General features: G+C 40.8%; 1 protein-coding gene and 1 long non-coding RNA gene across 2 annotated transcripts in view; one reads left to right on the top strand and one right to left on the bottom strand.

Annotated features, from left to right (window-relative positions):
- LOC126011451 (uncharacterized) overlaps positions 1-5,685 on the bottom strand; it is a 290,776-nt gene extending 285,091 nt beyond the window's left edge. Inside the window, exon 1 of the long non-coding RNA XR_007496763.1 lies at positions 5,545-5,685. This is a non-coding gene — a long non-coding RNA (uncharacterized LOC126011451). The remainder of the gene's footprint in view (positions 1-5,544) is intronic.
- The window catches only part of CTPS1 (CTP synthase 1), a 1,052,426-nt gene that overhangs the window by 891,191 nt on the left and 140,064 nt on the right, over positions 1-21,171 (top strand). The window lies entirely within an intron of this gene.

Below are 21,171 nucleotides of genomic sequence, written 5' to 3'. Positions count from 1 at the left end.
TGTTTTGGAGAACCTTCATAGCTACATCTCACTTTGCTGAAGGAACCACGTGGTGTGGAGGCTTAAAATGGGGTCAGTGCATACAAGGCATTTACCTTCACTTTTGTGTTTTCTCTCTCTAGTCCCATAAAAAGTCTTGTTTGGGAAGGTCGTTCAGAACTCTTCTCTTCAAATTAAATTGGTTCGTTTTATTCAGGCTCCTCCAACATTAACACAGTCTCACCACCTAATGCCAAGCCTTGAGTCCAGTGAAAATATGTGGCAAAAGAGCATGCCACATTTATAACAGGCTCTTAATTATTTTTCTACCTCTATTATTTATCAGCTTTTCTTCATATCTGAGTCATGCATATCTGGCTCATTTTTAAAGGAGGCCCTGAGCCCCACTTCCAGATGTTCAGGGCTCAAGAAGCTACCTTTCCTAAACTTCTCAGAAGACTCTTCTCTCAGGCTCTGAGGAGAAAACTCTGTCTATTGCTCATTTAGATAAAAAGCTCCAAGTTTTACGAGCTTTCCTACATGGCTATTACTCCCAGACTGTACAACATGTAGTAATGAGAAGAGAGCTTGCCCAACTCTTGCATACATGCTCTCATCAGTGGGATTCATACAGGCACACACTATCCTTTCCCAAGCACATACTCCCCAAGGTGAGCCTTCTAAGAGGCTGGTTCAGTCTGATCCTACCCTTACTTCTTTTGCTTTCAAGCCCCCAGTCACTTCAGAGAAGTCTCTTTTCTCATTCAATCATGAGTCTTCTGCTTATTGCCATGGAGTCTTTGAACAGTTCTGAGCATTTCTACCTAATGACCTGCTACTGACAGTTTCTTCTATCAAATTCAAAGTTTTCTTTGATTTTTTAAAAACAGTAATTAGAACTATAACTGGAGACACAACAGTCACTAGACAGTGTTTGAAGACCATGGGACCACTCCTGGTAGAGATTGGGGTGGGAGAGAGCTGGGCCAGAGATGCTCAGGAACTACTCCCCAGGCCAAGCCCACAGTAGTGCTTGGGAGGTCATAGGTGCTAGGATTGAACACAGGCCAATATCAGCTCTGCCATGAAAGGTGTTTTCCCAGTCACAAAGAACAAATTCATGTGCCTCTAGAAAGCAAACACTGCCCCACAGTTACCTTTAATTAGGGTTTTCACGTGTTCAACAACAGCACGTTGAATTTTATTTATATATATTTTATTTATTGGTTTCAGGCCACACCTGGTGGTGCTCAGGACTTACTCCTGGAGGTGCTTGGAGGCCATTTGAGATGTTGGGTGCTGAACCTTGGTTGGCCATGTGCAAGGCAAATGCCCTACTCGTGACAGTTTTGTTCCAGTCTCAAGGCATTGAATTTTAAAATGCTCTTTTAAAAATGGCAGCCTTCATTCCCTCTACTTTTGCTTTTCCCCACTGCCTTTGTTTACAAGTTAATTTTAACTATGCAAAGCAGCAGAGTTGGGCAAAGCTGAACCCTGCTCTCCTAACTTGGATCCCCATCAGTTGGTGAATCTGCCACCACAGCAGAGTGTAATGGTGCTGGCCTAGCACCACACTCTTTCCTGGCAGTGGGCACTGCCAGGCACTCTTTTCCTGTAAGACAGTAAGACTCTTTTTCTGGCACTCTTTCCCCTGGCAGTGGGGAGTCCATGATCCATGCACAGATACAGAAAAACGCATGCCGCCGAAAAGGATCTCTCCTGTACCCTTCCAGTTTACCTTTTCTAATGCTGTATCTCAGCATTAGAATGTGGCCAGAGCACAAAAGTCACTGCACTAAAAGGCTCAGTGTGTCTTCTGGTCTCAGACAACTGAGGGTCTCATGATTCCTTCTTAGTATTTTAATATGATCAAAGGCTATAACAGAATAATTGCCAATACCAGAATGACAGTTCCCTGCTAAATTTCAAAAAAAGATCATATGATCCTCAATGAATTTCAACAAATGGACTTTACCATAACATTCTGATCAGTAAGACCTTTACTGTCCAGAAGCCTTGGTTCAGTTATCTTCCACAAAAGTAATTTTTCCCCTCTATGGCATCATGCTCAAATATCATGACAGGGGCATGCTTTGAATTAAAACAACTCAAATGGCAGAGTCTATGCCAGCCATATTTAGTGCTAGCACCCATACTTTAATCAGGGGTCCTCAAACTTTTTAAATAGGGGGCCAGTTCACTGTCCTTCAGACTGTTGGAGGGCCAGATTATAGTAAAAACAAAACTTATGAACAAATTTCTATTGCAAACTGCATATATCTTATTTAGAAGTGAAGAAACAAAATGGGAATAAATACAATATGTGGCCCATGGGCCGTAGTTTGAGGACCATTGCAATGATCACACATTCTTAACTTGGACCCACAAAATGTAAATTTGTTTGAAGGCCACATCCAGCTGTGCTCAGGGTTTATTCCTGGCTCTGTGTTCAGTGGTCACTCCTGGCAGTGCTAAGAGGACCATCTAGGGTCCTGGTAACAAAACTAGAGTCATTTACATGGAAAGCAAGCACCTAAACTCCTGTACTAGTTCTCTGTGCCCTCCAATATAATTTAAATTGCTTATAATGCTTATGACTACTTGTGAAACCAGTTACTAAACTACAACCCGATTTCTGAAGACATATGAAAATACGTAACATTTCACCAAAATTTTTATATTCAATTACCTCCCAATTCTATACTTTAGATTTTTTTGTGCCTTTTAAATTATATTATTCAGTATTCCTATTTGTTACATCAGTAGAACTTTTATAGATATGAGAAAGAATTTTAATAATCACTTCACAGAACATTTCCAAAGTTCTTCTAACTGACCAGGTGTAGCTGGCAAAATAATGTCCAGGCTTTGAAAACATCACACAAATAAAAAGTTCTGAAAGTGGGTTTGGAAGTTTCTGCAGTGATCAAAATCCATTAACTGTAACCCAGAGAGTTTGTTTTATCACCTAGTAAGTCAAACTCTGTCTTGAGCACTTCTGATTGTTGCAGCGCTCTCCTAAGACCCCGATGCTCACAGCACATGGGCTTTTAGGGTTCATCTCATTTTCTCTGGAGATACAATGATGAGCTTAGAAAAGCAAAGTTATTTTCCACTTTATAAATGAAGAATATGCGCTAAGGGCTCTGGTGAAATAAGCTCTGAAACCCTAAAATCCTAGTGCTATCTATTTATGAAGCCAGTGTTTTGTGGCCATTCTGCCTGGTACCACTGTGGATTCATAAATAGAACTGGATTCCACAGGAAAGGAGCAGAAAATAGCATGTGGGGGCCTCTGTGATGGGCTGCCAGAAAGCAAAAAGAACCTGGATGCCCTTGAGGAACTCACAAAGCAGAAAGCAAGCAAGGGCAAGATAGCAGCTGTCTTCACATCCCCGTTTTCTACATGCTGTCTCTTCCAAGAAGTCAGGCCCTGGAACCCACCTGACTCCAGATTAAATGCATCCTTTCTTTGCCTGGACCTTCACACCCTAAAAACCAACATGGCTCATTTGGCACTAACCCAGAAATAGCACATACTTTTTCTTTCCAAGGAGTTGCATTCAGGTACCATGAGGTAGACAGTTCAACAACACAGCACTAGGCGAGCACAGCTTGAGCCACAGTCATTGCATAAGCCTTAGGATTGGGTTTCTAAAGAGACCCAGGGATAAATGGCATATAAACAAACTGGAAGGGGCCAGGTGACACCACTTAATTAACAAGCCAATGCAGCAAGTGTGAGCTGAGGTACTCAGAGTGTGATAGGGAGTCTCAGGTTTATGATCCTGGGTCTTAATGGTGTCTTGATTAAACAGAATGTAGAAAGGAGGGAGTAAGAGCTGAGGGTCACACACATCATTCCCCCCCACCCCAGGCTTGCAGACATCTCAAGCTACTCCATCTTGCACAACCCCACAGCAGTCTAACATGAGATGGTACAGGGTCTCCTGCCTCTGAGTCTTCACAGCTTTGAAGGACACATGTCAAATCATTCAGCAAAGTGCCAGCAGTCTGCTGCCAACAGTGCAACTCCTCCTAGAGCAAAAATGAGAGTCCAGAAGTCTGTCTGCACATCAGTAAGCCTGGGGACCAGCTTGGGGCCCCAACAAGTGACTCTACTTGAAAAGAGGCCATGGAATCTTTCTCAGAGTTAACTCAGGGGTTGAATGGACAGGATAGAAGTTCAAAGAAGCAATTATGGGGAGAGGAGAAGGGAGGTGCTTCAGCTCAACACAAACCCACAGTCAACTCCACATTGTTCCCCATGGACACCTGACCTTTCCTATCTTTGTCCACGTAAGTGGCTCAATTTACCCCTCCTCTTCCATACACTCAACCTGCAAACAACTCTCCATCCCTACCCTCCAGAAGTTCTAGTTCAGCCTGGGACCTCAATTCTTCACCCTGGGTGAGGAGGAGCAGGAGAGGTATTTGGGCATACATTCCAATCATGAATTTAAGATTACATAATCTATCTCACACACAGAAACTGGAGAACATTTCATGGCCATCAGTTTAATGCCCTGATCAATTCTGTCCCTCCTTGCAATACCCTGAAAAGAAACCAGTTTCAAGACAATCTCAATGCATTGGGTGGGGAATGCGCAGGCTGCTGTAGTTACAGTTCCAAGCTACAGACCTGAGGCTGCAGAGCGAGGACCAGAGCACTGCTCACCATGCAGATCCTCCTTTCTTTCACACCTGTGCCCCAAATTCCCAGGAGAGCTAGGGCAGTAGCGCATCTTGGTCCCCACAAGGTGTTCGAGTTCTCATAAGTACAAGCCACTTCTCCCTTCCAAGTTCAGGAGTTAAGCTCAGAAGTGTCCCAGGACCCCATCATCGCACTGAGGACTTTCAGGGCTCCCTGCAGCTGATTTTCCAAAGATATAGGGCCCCGCTTGGAGAACAGGCACGTGCTGGGCAAGAATCCTCAACAGAGGAGAAGTTTCCTTTTTAGTTTTGCATGGCTGGGCAAAGGGAGTGGGTCGGAGCCAGTGAGGGGGGGGGGCGGGTAATGATTTTGCTTGGTGAACCCTTGTAAGGAGAAAAGGGAGAAAGAAGAGACTATGGTCTCCGTGCCGCCAGCATTCTCCAGGGAATCTCCAACAAGCCCACAGCAGCAGCAGCAGCAGAGAGAGCAAGCTGGGGCAGGCCTGCATGCTCCTGGAGCAGCAGACAGAGGATGCCTGGAGTCTGCAAGCCGGAGCGCGCGGCACGCACAGGGTTACAGCTCGGCTGCCGCCGCTGCTGCGGGTGATTGACGCGCGGGGGTCACTCGAGGCCCTCCAGGGCCCCAGCACCAGGCCGAGCGCCAGCGCAGCCCACCGGAGAGCACCGCACGCTAGGCAGCTGCCCCCTCCCAGTCTCCCGCAGACCCCTGCACCGCTTCCAGACACCTGGCTCCAAAAAGGCAACGACAAAATGGACTCACCGCCCGCTATTTCGTTTTGATTTGGGGGGAGAGGGGGGCAGGGCGGCCACAGGCAAAACCACCACAACAAATGAGAATAAAGCGCAAGGCTAATAAAGCGCCGAATAAAAAAAAAATCCAGACTCCCCTACCTTCTGCCTTGGGTGGGCCAAACTGGTCCAGTGTTCTCTGACCCACGGATCCTGCCCCTTCTTCATGAATTATTCCTCTCGTTCGGGATTTTGTGCATTTTTTTCATGAACACCTGTTTCAAGTAAGGGGGAAAGAGCTTATTGAAAGAACTGTCCTTAAAAAAGAACTTGTGCACACGTCTGTCCATCCAGGCACGCGTGCGTATTTGTGTACGCACATAGGCACACGGAATGTACAAGTACATTGAAGCACCAAACTAGGCAGTTGGATAATGGGAGAGTCGGCTGGCTGGTTGTGAGCATGCTCGTCGGGAACAGATCCACCCTCTGTTATTCCTCGGAATAAATATAAATCACGATCAGAAACCCAAACAGTAGCATCCCTTTTGAATTCCTGCTGCTGAAAAAAAAAAATAAAAAAACACGGAATAAATTCAGTCCACAGACACAGAACCTAATCAGCAGCTGTTTTCTGAATCCAATGCCAACCCATGCCTTGCTGTCTTTCCCACTATGAGTCCAGACCTTTTCTGAAAGGGGTTTTAACCTTTTAAAGATACAGTACACCAATTATCACTTCTGAACAGCCAGCGCTTGGAAGCCGGCCTCAGGCCTCAAGTCACGGGCTAGAAAACAGGCCTGAGGTCACAACATTGCATTTAAAAACATGAGGATATTTGTAGAAATAGATATTAATAGATATAAATATACATGAGAGTAGAGGCAGATGCATTCATGCCATGAGAAGCTTTTCAGTAACCAATCAGAAGGTTACATAAATAAGCTCTGATCTTCGTATTGAGCACATGTGAAGGGGTCAATTGAGGGGACTCTTGTGAGCACAGATGTCACCCTTGCCTGGCCAGAACTGCTGATAAAGAACCTAGGAAGGATGGGGGACTCTCCAACACTAAGGATAAAGTTTGGGCACCCAGCCCTGCAGCCGCTGGTGTAGATGTCAAACCTGAGACTACCCTAGCATCTGCATCTAAAGGAGAAAGTGACTGGCTATCACCCTCAAACATACTTTTCAATTATAATCTGTATTCAACACAACCACACAAATATCTAGAATCTTCAAATCTCAGGCTCAGGTCCTTCAAGGGGTTTTAAGAAGCCAGTTTTGGGCCAGAGAGATAACACCTGGTAGGGCATTTGCCCTGAACACAGCCCACCTGGACGGACCCAGTTTGATTCCCCGGAGCCTGCTAGGAGCGATTTCTTTTTCTTTTTCTTGGGGGGGGGGCACTTTGGGCCACAACCAGCAATGCTCAGGAGTTACTCCTGGCTATCTGCTCAGAAGTAGCTCCTGGCAGGCATGGGGGACCATACAGGATGCTGAGATTCGAACCAACCACCTTAAGTCCTGGATCGGCTGCTTGCAAGGCAAACACTGCTGTGCTATCTCTCCGGCCCCTAGGAGCGATTTCTGATCACAGAGCCAGAAGTAGCCCTTAAGCACTGTCCAGTGTGCCCCCACCCAAAGAAGCCAGTTTGATTGGAAGGAAAGGTTGGGGTCACACCCAGCAATCCTCAGAGCTTACTCCTTCGCTATACTCGGAGATCAATCACTCCTGGTGATGCTCAAGGTGCCATATGGAGATCAAACCATTTTATGAGACTGAGGTCAAGTATGGACACAAAAAATAGGATATGAGGGGAAGACAAACAGTCCCAGCCCAATTGTTGTTTTTTAACGAGCAATCAAGTTCTCAGTCACCATGATGATCTTATTCCTGTTTTGTTTTCATTTCTTTGTGGGAAAGGGGGTGATGAGGGACTGCACACCCAGCATTGCTCAGGGATTATTCCTGGCTCCACATTAAGGGATTACTCCTGACAGGGCACAAAAACATATAAGATGTTAGAGATCAGGGGCCGGAGAGATAGCATGGAGGTAAGGCGTTTGCCTTTCATGCAGAAGGTCATCGGTTCAAATCCCGGCGTCCCATATGGTCCCCCGTGCCTGCCAGGAGCAATTTCTGAGCATGAAGCCAGGAGTAACCCCTGAGCACTGCCAGGTGTGACCCAAAAACCACACACACACAAAAAAAAGATGTTAGAGATCAAATCTGGGTTGGCTGCACACAAGACAAGTATCTGACCCACTATGCAATCTCTCCAGCCTTAATTTTATCTTTAAAGAAGTAACATGGAGAAGAAACCAAGTCCTAACCTCACTTTCAAAAGGTAGAGAAAGAGAAAGCTTTTTCCCATTTCTTTTCAGTGGAGAGCCCCAGAGCTCTGCAGTGCTATCTGCAGACTGCTTGTGTTCTTGCCCTGCCTGGAGCAGCTAGCAGAAGCCTGGTGATCTTCCCCAGGCACAAACACTCACCCTGGCATCACAGCCTGGTCCCATGGGACAAACTACTACTAAATCAATGCACTGTCATCTTCCTGCCTGGTCACTGACTCTCCACTGTGGTGTGCTTATGCACACACACACACACACACACACACACACACACACACACACACACACACACACACACACTCACCCTTTGCTCCCCCTTCAAAGGCTCTTTAGCAGAAAATTATCATATTTCATGTATCATCGCCTTAGCTATCTGGGTCTGCTTCTGATTGGCTGGGCAATGGCAGCCGGAAATGTCACACAGCCACACAGATTGGAACTGGCTCTCTCCTGCAGCCACCACAGGCCTCAGCCCAGGAGGCTCTGTGACAAGGGGCACAGACCTACCACAGGGAGCTGTCACTCCTCAACCTACTCCAGCCCCCAGGCCCTCTTCCTGCTCTTCTCCCCACCCAGCTTTAGGGGAGGAGCCTGCCACAGGATAAAGGGGACCCCTTCCCTGAGTGCTGAGAGCTGGGGCTGCCTCTCAGGGCTAAGAGGTCTGAAGTAGCCAATCCCGCCACCAGCCTGATAGAGAGGAAATAGATGGTGTCTCCATTCAGCATTAGCTATTTGAAGAACGTGTTCCTGATCCGAATCGCCTCACACTAAAAAATCAAAATCACGCCACCAGCCTGATAGAGAGGAAATAGATGGTGTCTCCATTCAGCATTAGCTATTTGAAGAACGTGTTCCTGATCCGAATCGCCTCACACTAAAAAATCAAAATCAAAAAGATTATCAGTAAGGCTGAGTGAAAAGACTATTTTCACCTGTGGGAGTTTATTCTGTCTATTTATCTGTCTATTACTGAACTAACATCATCATTACAAAGGCCACTCAGCTCCTTCTTGCACCTTAAACAGAAGATTCTTAGCCCTCTAGAAACTCAACAGCAAAAGAGACAAAGAGACATCTGAACTGGCTTTTAATGCCTTGCAATGCCAGGAAACTTTTTTAAAATTTACTTTTTATAAATATATTTTATATTGTGCAAATAGTGTTGAAGTTTATTGTTTCAATGTACAACACTACTGCACCCCAAACAATGTGACTCAAACCTCCCACCAGTATCCCTATGTCACCTCTACTGTGATCTTCATTCCCCTACCTATCCATCCTCCCACTTTCTTAATCAGTTTTATAATCCAAGGCTAAGGGCTTGTCTTTGTTCGATAAATCTATTCTCTGGTTTTTCTCTATATATGACACAAATGAGTTTGACCCCTCAGCACTTCTCCCTCTGACTTAGTTCACATTACCTACAATTCCATCCAAGCAAACCACATGCTTTCATTTTCCCTTATGCCTGCATGGTATTCTATTGTGTGTAGTAAATTTTTTTATCTAGTTGTCTGTTGTTCAACATTAGAAATGCCTCCAGATCCTATTCTACTAGGCACAGCAGTGAACAGAGACATGCTGATACGATTTTTTAATTTGTGTGTGCGTTTATAATTAGAAGGAGATACCAAGAAGCTGAATCACTTGGTTATATGATAACCCTAATCTTACTTTTTTTTAGAGTTCCCCATACTGTTTCCCAAAAGGCTGAATCAATTGGCATTACCACCAACAGTGAAAGGTTCTTTTTCACTACATCCTTGCCAGCACTGCTTATTTCCAGTTGGCTTTTTGTTTGTTTATCTGCTTCTTTGTTTTTGTTTTATGGCCCATGCCAGGTAGTGCTCAGGGCATACTCCTGGCACCACACTCAGGAATCACACCTGGCAGAACTTGGAGGATAATATGAAGTGCTGGTAATCAAACCTGGGTTGGTTGCATGCAAGGCAAATGCTCTATCTGCTATACTATCTCTCCAACCCCCTGTTTCCGGTCTCTGTGATAGATATTTGCACTGGTATGCAATTATATAGTCTTATTGCTTTGATTTGCATTTCCTTAAAAATAAATGATGATGAACAACAAGCAACTTCTTATCTTAACTGGCCTTTGTGTAAGTGCCCAATCTGAACCACTTGGGCTGTGATTTGTTTCATCACACCTGTTCCATATTTCACCATCTGTCCCCAATTATCTCACCTCATTCTATCCTCCCATGACTCATTTTACCTCCCTGATTGAATCCAACCCAAGTTCTCTGGACAATTTATTAAAGTTGATTCTAAAATCTTCTTCAAATGTCCCTTCAGAGTTTGATGAGGCTGGAAGGCCACTAGGTCCAGCTATTCACTACCAGCACTAGGCAGGTCACTCCACACAGAAGAATAGAGGAAGGTTCAACCCTAATATGGGTAAAGGAGATTGAATAGGATGCCACCAAAAAGGGACAGGGCTATAAAGAGTCATGTAAGACATACAATGTAACAGATGTAGAAAACTCAATATTAGCTCAATGGAAGTTTCAGAAAGACTCAACATAACTAGCGAAGGGAGAAAGGACTATTCAATGAGGAAACAATATTTCCTTGAGCTGCAAAAGATTCTAGGCCTTAGAAGACACCAATATATTAAATGCTGGCAGCAGCAGGATCACTGACAAATGAAATGCTCCATTCTGGATGTAAGCCTGATAGTCCAAGAATAAAGGAAAATAGCTAAAAGCTCCCAAACTGGGAAGGAAAGCTAGAATGCTTGAATTGAAAGAAAACCCAATCATCCTTGTCCTCTGAAACCCTTGTCTAAAAGACAGTGGTACAGCTTCTAAGAATTCCAGGGTGGTTTATTGTAACTGAAAGATCCCCGCAAAGGACAAATCCCAATATCTCCCCTGAGTGATGCTGGAACCAAGGCAAGTTCACAAAGAGACATTCTCTCCACCATACAGCTTGTTAATGGACAAGATCACCTGAAGTGCTGATGCAGTCAGAGAAACAAATAGGCCACAATAATGACCTCAAGAAAGGAGAGGATATGCTATATGAAAAATGGAAAATGAGTGAGGATAAAGAAAATAAAATACAAGATTTAGTATAAAATAATTGATATGGTATCTATACATTTAAATTAAATAGAAGTTTGGAAGTGTAAGATGTGCAGAAAAAGGGGGCAGAGCGGTGGCATGGAGCGGTAAGGTGTCTGTCTTGCTGGCTCTAGTCGAGGATGGACTGTGGTTCGATCCCCTGGCACCCAATCGGTCTGCCAAGCCAGGAGCAATTTCTGAGGGCATAGCCAGGAGTAATCCCTGAGCATCACCGAGTGTAGCCAAAAAAAACCCAAACAAAATAAAAGATGTGCAGAAAAAACTTATTGTATATAATGATTAATTTACAACCATCACATAGGATATACTCATTACATAAGGTAATTCTATATCTTAATAGTAATTATAACTAAATATACTTATATGATTATAAATACATATAATCATATGTAATTATAGTTATAATTATATGATTATAGTTGTATATAATTACATAATTAATGATATATAGCTTTAATAAATATATAAATATATTTTCATATATTAAGTGTATAGTACTTAAAAGTATATCTCTTATATTAATTATAATATAATTATATTACATTATGTGGAATATAAAATATTACATAATACCTTATAATTATATAATTTATTGTATAGAATCTATATAGTGTTAGATTATTATATGCTTAATATCTAACCATATAGAAATATACTACTTGTGATATATATTATTTCAGATTTTATATTATTTTTGGAATTAAATTTATATATGATTTCAACACAAATATGAAAAATGCCAACTTAAATGACCAATTAGATCACTAAACTAAAAATTAGGGTGAAGGATCATTTTGGAAGGTATACAAATCCATCTATTATCTTTTGTCCTAAAAGCACATTAAAAACTAAGAAAATATTTAAGCTCAAATACATGATGACCAAGAAAATAATAGAAGGACTTTTCATTGGGGCCGGAGAGATAGCATGGCGGTAAGGCATTTGCCCTGTGTGCAGAAGGATGGTGGTTCAAAATCCAGCATCCCATATGGTTCACCGAGCCAGCAGGGGGCAATTTCCGAACTTAGAGCCAGGAGTGGCCTTTGAGCACTGTCGGGCGTGACCCAAAAACCAAAAAAAAAAAAAAAAAAAAAAAAAAAAAGAAGGACCATTCATCAAAAAATGTGTAAAAGACTAATGAATGACCATTTTGAATTGAACTAATGTGTGTGAGCCCAAAGGAAGTGGTTGTGGGATGTGGGTGAATTTTGGACTAAAAAAAAAAGCCATTTTTAATCAAACTGAGTGAATGAACCCAGCTAAGAGCACAGCTACAACTGTGCATTTCTTCTAATCAAAAAGCCCCACCACAACACATAAAAATAAGCACCACACTACCAAGGTCATAATGGAAAAACAACATAGAGCCCCACACACCTTGTGACTGAAGATGCTAGTTCTGAGACCTAACCAATATCAGCCACCTACATAACTTCTCTGAGAGGAAATGCTAAGGCTGTCAAAGAACTCAAAGAAACCATGAATGGACAGCTCATAAGACTCAAGAGGATATGAGAATAAAAATTAAAAAACTTCAAACAAATATCAGGGCTGAAAAACATGGTAGATGATATGAAAACCTCACTAGAAAGCCTCATTAGCAGAGTCAGCTTATGAGAACAGCATCAATGAGCTGGAAGATGAGCTGCACAACACCTCCATTCAGCAGAAGAAACTGGAAAAGAGTCTTTTTTTTTTTTTTTTTTTTTTTTTGTGGTTTTTGGGTCACACCCGGCAGTGCTCAGGGGTTATTCCTGGCTCCAGGCTCAGAAATTGCTCCTGGCAGGCACGGGGGACCATATGGGATGCCGGGATTCGAACCGATAACCTCCTGCATGAAAGGCAAACGCCTTACCTCCATGCTATCTCTCCGGCCCCGGAAAAGAGTCTTAAGATAAATAAAAGAAGATGGATGATATCCTCAAAATAAGCAAATAGACAACAATAAACATTTGGAAAAAATTTCACAGGAACAACATATGAATAACTAGGGCCCCAGGGGGCCAGAAAAAAAACCTTATGAAGAAAGGACAGTCAAAGACATTATAGCTGATAAATTCCCAGAGTGAAGAATGCATGCACCCACATCCTGATGTCTAAAGAGTACCACCTAAAAGAGATCCAAATAAAAGCACCACAAGGCACATCCTAGTCATAATGATGAAAATCATAGGTAGAGATAAAATACTGAAAGCAGCAAGATCAAAAAGGGAAATTATATACAACGAAGAAAACAATATTTATAGCGTATTTATCTATCACAAGCAACCCTCCAGGCCCGAAGGTAGTGGTGGTAGGATATTGTGAAGAAAAAAAAAACTCAACAAAATTAATGCCATACCAAGAATATTTCATCCACCAGACTGTCATTCAGGTTAGAAAAAGGATACACAGCTTCAAATATAAACAACAGTTAAGAAATTTCACAGACTCAAACCAATTTTAAAAGAATAACAGAAGGCAAGGCAGACCCCACAAACACACCAAACTTCTACCAAAAAGACACTTATCCATGACAATCCTCTCTCTCAATGTCAATGAACAAAATGCATCAGTTAAGAGATACAGGGTGGTAATATGGATCATAAAAATTAAATCCAACATTTTGCCTGAAAGAAACACATCTGAATAGTTAAAGAAAACGCAAACTCAAAGTCAAAGGTTGGAGGACAATCCTTCACGCAAATAACTCCATTCAAAAAGCTGCAGTGGACATAGTAATATCATATGAAACAGATGTTAGGCTTACAAAGATTATAAGAGACAGGTATGGACATTTCTTAAAAACAAAGGGATGTATACATAACGAAGACATCACACTCCTAAAATATATGCACTCAATGAGGGGCCAGAAAAATACTTAAAACAATTGCTGATAGACTTGAAAAAAAGACATCAATAGCAACACAATAATTGGGGAAGAGTTCAACACTTCCCTGTCACCACCTGATAGATAAACCAGGCTAAAACTTAACAAGAATATACTGACTTTAAAGGAAGAAATAAAGAGAAGGTCTTAGATATCAGTAGGGCTTTTCATTCCCAGAAAGCAGGATACATAATCTTCTCCAATGCACATGGGGAATTCTCCGAGATAGACCACATGCTGAGGCATCAAACATACCTCCATAAAATCCAGAGGATAGACATTATACCAATTATCTTCTCAGAACATGATGTACTAAAATGAAAGTGAATTACAAAGAAGAGCAGAGGAAACAATTTAACACCTGGAAATCAAACAGCTCACTTTTGAACAACCAGTGGTTCAGAGACAAAATCAAAAATAAAATCAAAAGATTCCTGGAAACAAAAGAGAATGAAGGCACAACTTATCAGAATTTGTGGGACACAGCAAAAGCAATATTAAGAGGAAAAATGATAGCTTTGCAAACATTCATCAGGAAGGAAGAAAGAAATAAAGGAACAATATAAATAACTTAATGGCATAGCTTAAAAATTAAAAAAGGACCAAAAAAGGGAAAGAAAAAATAGGCAGGTGGAAGGAGATAATAAAACTTAGAGCAAATATTAATGAATTGGAACCCCCCCAAAAAACCCAAAAGATCAATGAAAGCAAGAGTTGGTTCTTTGAAAAAAATAAACAAGATTGATTAACTACTAGCAAGACTAAAGAAGAAAGTGAGAAACTTAATAAACTGAATCAGAGGTCACTACAGATACTACAGAAATTCAAAGGGTAATCAAAGATTACTTTGATAATCTTTATGCCACAAAACAAGAGAACCTGGAAGAAATGGATAAATTCTTGGATTCCTATAACCTAAGGTTGAACAAAAATGATCTGGAATATATGAACAGACCTATAAGTATTGGAGAAATTGGAATGGTAATCAAAAGGCTTCCCAAAAACAAAAGCCCCGGCACAGATGTATTCACTAGTAAATTCTTTAAAAAGGACCTCCTGCCAATCTTTTTAAGGCTCATCCAGGAAATTGAAGAAACAGAAACACTACCAAATAGTTTCTCTGAAGCTAACATTACTCTGATACAAAAAAAAATAGAGAGAGAATTAAGACCAGTATCCTTGATGAACACAGATGGAAAGATCCTCAACAAAATACTAGCAAATAGAATCCAACAACTCATCAAGAAGGTTATACATCATGACCAAGTAGGATTCATTCCAGAGATGCCAGGATGATTTAATATATACAGGTCAGTCAATCAATATAAACCATATTAATAGAAAAAATTAAAACCATATGATCATAGCAAAACATGCAGAGAAAGAATATGACTAGCTCCAACGCCCATTCATAATAAAAACTCTCAACAAGATGGAAATAGAAGAAATTTTTCTCAATATAGTCAAGGCCATTTACCAGAAACTTATGTTAAATATTACATTCAATGGGGAAAAACTGAAAACCTTTCCTCTAAGATATGCATGAGACAAGGTTTCCCCCATCTCACCACATCTATTTAATATAGTACTGAAAGCATTTGCCATAGCAATATATATATCAAGGGTTTCCAGATAGGAAAGAAAGAAGTCAAGCTCTCGCTGTTTGCAGATGATATATTATACTTAGAAAATCCTAAAAACTACCAAAAAGCTTCTAGAAACTATAGATTTGTATAGTAAAGTAGCAGACAACAAAATTAATATGAAAAGATCCATGGCTTTTCTCTATACAAATAATTAAAGAGACATTTTAAAAAAATCACATTCATAATTGTGCCTTAGAAAATCAAGTACTTTGCAGTCAACTTTGCTAAGGAGATGAAAGACCTATACTAAGAAAACTACAAAATACTGCTTTAAGAAATAAAAAGAGGACTCAAGGAAATGGAGACTTATACCCTCCTCATGGACTGGGAGGATGAACATCATTAAAAAGGCAATACTTCCCAAATTGTAGAGATTCAATGCAATTCCTATAAGAATACCCATGACATTTTTCAAAGAAGTGAATAAAACACTCTTGAAATTCATTTGAAACAGTAAGTGTACACGAATAGCTAAAGCAATCCTTGGGGAAAAGAAGATGGGAAGCATCACTTTCCCCAACCTTAAATTGTACTATAAAGCAATATTCATTGAAACAGCATGGTATTGGAAAAAAGACAGACCCTCAGATAAGTGGAATAGAATTGAATATTCTGAGATGGATCCACAGGTATAAATTCAATTAATCTTCAACAAAGTGGAGGCCGGAGAGGTGGCGCTAGAGGTAAGGTGTCTGCCTTGCAAGCACTAGCCAAGAAAGGACCGAAGTTAGATCCCCTGGCCTCCCATATGGTCCCCGAAGCCAGGGGCAATTTCTGAGCACTTAGCCAGGAGTAACCCCTGAGCATCAAACAAGTGTGGCCCGAAAAACCAAAAAAAAAAAAATCTTTGACAAAGTGAAAAAATACAAAGTGGAGCAAGGAAAGCAATCCTCTTCAACAAATGATCTTGGGAAAACTGGTCAACTATATGCATAAAAATAAACTTAGACCACTCTTTTACAACATGCACAAAGGTCAAATAAAATGAATTAAAGACCTTGATATCAGATCTGAAACCATAAGGTACATAGAGGAAAGCACAGGCAGAACACTCCATGATATTAAAGGTAAAGGTATCTTCAAAGATGAAACACCACTGTCCAATCAAGTAAAAGCAAAAATAATCAAATCAGACTACATTAAACTGAGAAGCTTCTGCAATTCAAAGAAAACAGTGACTAGGGTAAAAAAGTCACCCACTGAATGGGAGAAACTATTCATACAACACCCATCAGATAAGGGGTTAATACTTAATATATACAAGGCACTGATAGAACATGAAAAATTGCTAAACATCACTAATCATCAAGGAGATGCAATTAAGAACAATAATGAGATATCAACTCATACCACAGAGACTGGAACACATCACAAATAAGAACAACCAGTGCTGGCATGGGTGCAGGGAGAAAGGGACTCTCATTCACTGCTAGTGGGAATGTATTTTGGAATTGTATTTTCATTTTGGAAAACAATACAAATATTTCTCAAAAAACTAAAAATTGTGCATCTTTATGTTCCAGTAATACCATTCCTAGGCATATACCCTAAGAACCACCACCACCACTGGGCCCAGAGAGATGGCACAGCGGTGTTTGCCTTGCAAGCAGCCGATCCAGGACCTAAGGTGGTTGGTTCGAATCCCGGTGTCCCATGTGGTCCCCTCTGCCTGCCAGGAGCTATTTCTGAGAAGACAACCAGGAGTAACCCCTGAGCACTGCCGGGTGTGGCCCAAAAAAACAAAAATGAAAAAAAAAGAACCACCATCACCACCCCCAAAAATGCAGAAATCCCTATGCATTCTTATGTTCCACTATTTACAAAAGCCAGAATATGAAAACAACCCAAGTGCCTGAGAACAGATGAGTAGCTAAAGAAACTGTGGTATGTCTACATGATGGAATACTATGCAGCTGTTAGTAAAAATAAAGTAGTGAAATTTGCTTACACATGGATGGATATGGAGATTATTATGATAAGTGAAATGAATCAGAGAGAGAGAAACAAAATAATCTTATTCATTTGTGGAGTATAAGAAGATAATAGATAGTATGGTAATAATACCCAGAGATGCTAGAGATGAGGATCAGTAAGACCAGTCTGTTGTAGTACGCTTGCTACAGAGTGGTGAATGCAGTTAAGGTAGTGAATGGTCCAAGGTGACAGTGATGATTGGAACTGTTCACTCTGGACAAGAACTGGGTTCTGAAACTGGATAAAGTGATATACATAGTGCCCCTTAATTAGCAATAGTGCAAAACACAACATCAAAAAACAAAATAGAGAGAGCAAGAGAGAGAGAAAAATTAAAATGCCTGCCCCAGAGGCAGGCAGGGGAGGGTGGATGGGAGAGAAACTGGGATATTGGTGGCAGGAAATGTGCACTGTACTGCAAATCAAAATGTCTAAAAGGGAAAAAGGAAGAATAAGAAAGAGATAGAGAGAAGGAAATGTATGCTCCAGAGAAAGGAAGGGCAGAGGGCATCAGGGAGGGTGAGAGGGAAACTGGGGACATTGGTGGTAGGAAATGTGCACTAGTGAAGGTTTACATTGTACGACTGTATGTAACTCAATCATGAACAACTTTATCAACTGTGGAAAAAACTGTATTTAAATAAATAAATAAATAAAGGGTAAGCAAACCAAACAAGTATAAATATATGCTTTATTTAAATGGGGAACTGGGAACTACCCTGTGTACTCAAGGGACCATGATTGCCAAAGATAAAACTCAGGCCTCTTGCATGCAAAGCAGACTCTAGTCCTATGAGTCATCTTCCTGATCCATAAGTTTATGCTTTAATGCTACAGTAAATAAAGTAACATAGCACAATGACAGAGACCTACATAATAGACTGATAGAAATGACTAAAATTTAAAAAAAGATTCAAATATGTTTGCTATAGAATAAATCAAAACTTTAATCAGTGAGGTAATGGGTATCATTTAATAGTAACAGACTGTGACTCCTTAATAAAAGAATTCTATTACTTCTAACTATCTTATACAAAACATATTCTATTTTCATGCACAAAATTTTTCCCAAGAGGGACCTAGGGAGAACTGAGTCTGTGGTGAAGTCCTCATCCTACAGGGATGAGAGTGAGTTTGCTTCTACCCTGCCTCTGTGCCTGATGCAATCTCATGTTCCACCACACACACACACACACACACACACACACACACACACACACACACACACACACATACACACACACAAAGGTATTAGAGTCTCAATCATTGAAAATAAGACAACGGGGCCGGAGACATAGCATGGAGGTAAGGCGTTTGCCTCTCATGCAGAAGGACAGTGATTCCAATTCCGGCATCCCATATGGTCCCCCGAGCCTGCCAGCATGCGTTTCTGAGCATAGAGCCAGGAGTAATCCCTGAGTGCTGCCGGGTGTGACCCCCCGCAAAACAAACAAAAAAGAAAATAAGACAACAATTATAAAGGAGGGATACATAATTTGCTTATCATTCACTGGGAGAAAAATTGATTGACAAACTATAGACTATTTAAGGTAGAATATTTTTCCCTAAAAGTGAGGGGTTGCTAATTCAATCTATGTTTAAATATCAATGTGGTAGGCTAAATAATATTTGAAGACACTAAATAATATTTGAATACTACCCCCATGTGGTAAAGATGCGACTGAGAAAAGGTCCTCACTACAAGATCACCCTGAGTTATCTAAATGTGTTCACAAATACTGCTATGTGTGGGAGGCAGAGGGTAGTAGAGAAGACAATGATGACAACAGAAACTGAGATGGAAGTGATGTGTCCAAGGAGACCACAAAGCCTCCAAGGACTGGAAGAGACTAAAATCTTAGAGAAAAAGTCTGCCTGGAGAACCTATTGACATCTTACTCTTTGTCAGCTATTTCTGATCTACAGAACACCAAGCTGATAAACACATTGTTTTAAACATAAATATTCTGGCTATTTGTTACACAAGCTATAGGAAATAAATTTAATCACTCTAGAAACTTAGAGGTTATGTTATTTTTATAAACAATGTGCCACTGCCACTGTTGATATATCTAATCAAGTTGCGAACTTGTAAGCAAGAGTGTTACAGTTCATTTTAAAATTATTGTTATTATTATTATTTACTGAATTGATGGGGATCATACCCAGTGGAGCTCAAGAGTCATTCCAGATTCTGTGATCATGAGTTACCTAACCTGGCAATGCCAGGTTCTAATTGGGATCCCTGATTTGAACCTACAAGGCAAATGAGAGAGTTACAGATCTTAGGGATCCACCCTTTAGCAGCATTGTGTGCCTGCAAAGGTTATACAACCTTCTGGTGATACTTTGCCTCATCCATAAGACAGAGGTAAAAAAAAAAATGACACCTTCCTGATAGGGTCATTAAGGATAAATTAAGGACATATACAAAATTCTTAGAACAAGGCCTTGTAAAAAGTGATTAATAAATGATGACTAATAATAATAAAGTTCTTTGTTATCGGACTGTTGGACTGCAGTTTGTGTCTCATAGATCTGGCTCCTCCCTTACATAATTATCTCAATGCCCTTTATCTATCTGAAGACAATAAGATCAAGAGTCTTAGCATTTTTCAGACTAAAAGAAGCCAACGGTTTCCATCAGTGTCCATATAAGTTCACCCAGAGTGCCTGCTCCATCACCATTACTCCTCTGAACACAATCAGCTTATCTTTAGGCATGATTCCAAAGTCATCACCAACCTTTTTTTAAAGGAACAAAAATAAATGAAATAAGGATTTTTGGTACATACTAAGCATGGTGTTTACATTTTAAAGAACTATTTTTAAATGAAAACAAAAGAACTTCAAAAAGGACCTATCAAGTGCATTCTGACATATTTACCATTTTGTGCCTTTCTAAAAACGTTTGCAATTTTGTTCTAGAAGATGCTGAACTTCTATCACTATGTATCACTCCCAAGAGAGTTGTTTTGCAAACAAACTGCCCTGCTATATCACACTGACTTAACTATAAGTCTGACTATTCAAGCAGTATTCAGTTTCCCTTCCTTATCTAATAAGGCAATTCTTAGCTTGGAGCTTAACTACAAGTAAAAGACTATATTTCTCAGCTCCCTCCATAAAAAGGTATATCCAATGAGATGTAAGCAGAAGTGAAAAGTATTTGCTTTCTAGTCAAACTCTAATAGGGAAGAAACATGCCCCTACCCCTAGCCCCACCCTTTCCTTTCCCCAAGAATCTGTCTGGTCATCCTAAGAATTCTGAGGACTCTGTGAGCCTTTTTTTATGTGAACAACAGGTATCAGTAATAAGACAAAAGGAACCTGGGTTTCTACGGCTGTTATTTCACCCTCTATATTTGATTCTCAGTTCATGAGAAGCTAATAAACTTTTTATCTAATTAAATCAGGGGTCTCAAACTCTCGGCCCGCGGGCCGTTTGCGGCCCTCCGTACAACATTTTGTGGCCCGCGGCCGGCCTTCAAATATGGCAGTATTCACGATTATTCGATTATTCGCTTACCGAATAATCGCAATAAAAATCGCATTAGTAAGAAAAAAAATCGCATTAAACATTCGCATACCCCGAGCAGTTCCGTTCGGGGTATGCCAATGTTTAATGCGATTTTTTGCGATTCTTTTTCTTACTAATGCGATTTTTTTATTGCTAATATTCAGTAAGCGGCCCTGCCTCACCCCGACTTTGCCTCCTGCAGCCCCCAGGTAAATTGAGTTTGAGACTCCTGAATTAAATCATTCTTATCTGTAGGTCTCTGTAACAGTAACTGAACCTGAGTCCTAATCAATACAACTACCAATTTCAACTCCAAGTTTT

Source organism: Suncus etruscus, chromosome 6, assembly GCF_024139225.1.
Source record: "Suncus etruscus isolate mSunEtr1 chromosome 6, mSunEtr1.pri.cur, whole genome shotgun sequence".
Taxonomy (NCBI): domain Eukaryota; kingdom Metazoa; phylum Chordata; class Mammalia; order Eulipotyphla; family Soricidae; genus Suncus; species Suncus etruscus.
Note: the sequence above shows the minus strand (reverse complement) of the source record. Positions and strands in the feature narration are given on the sequence as shown.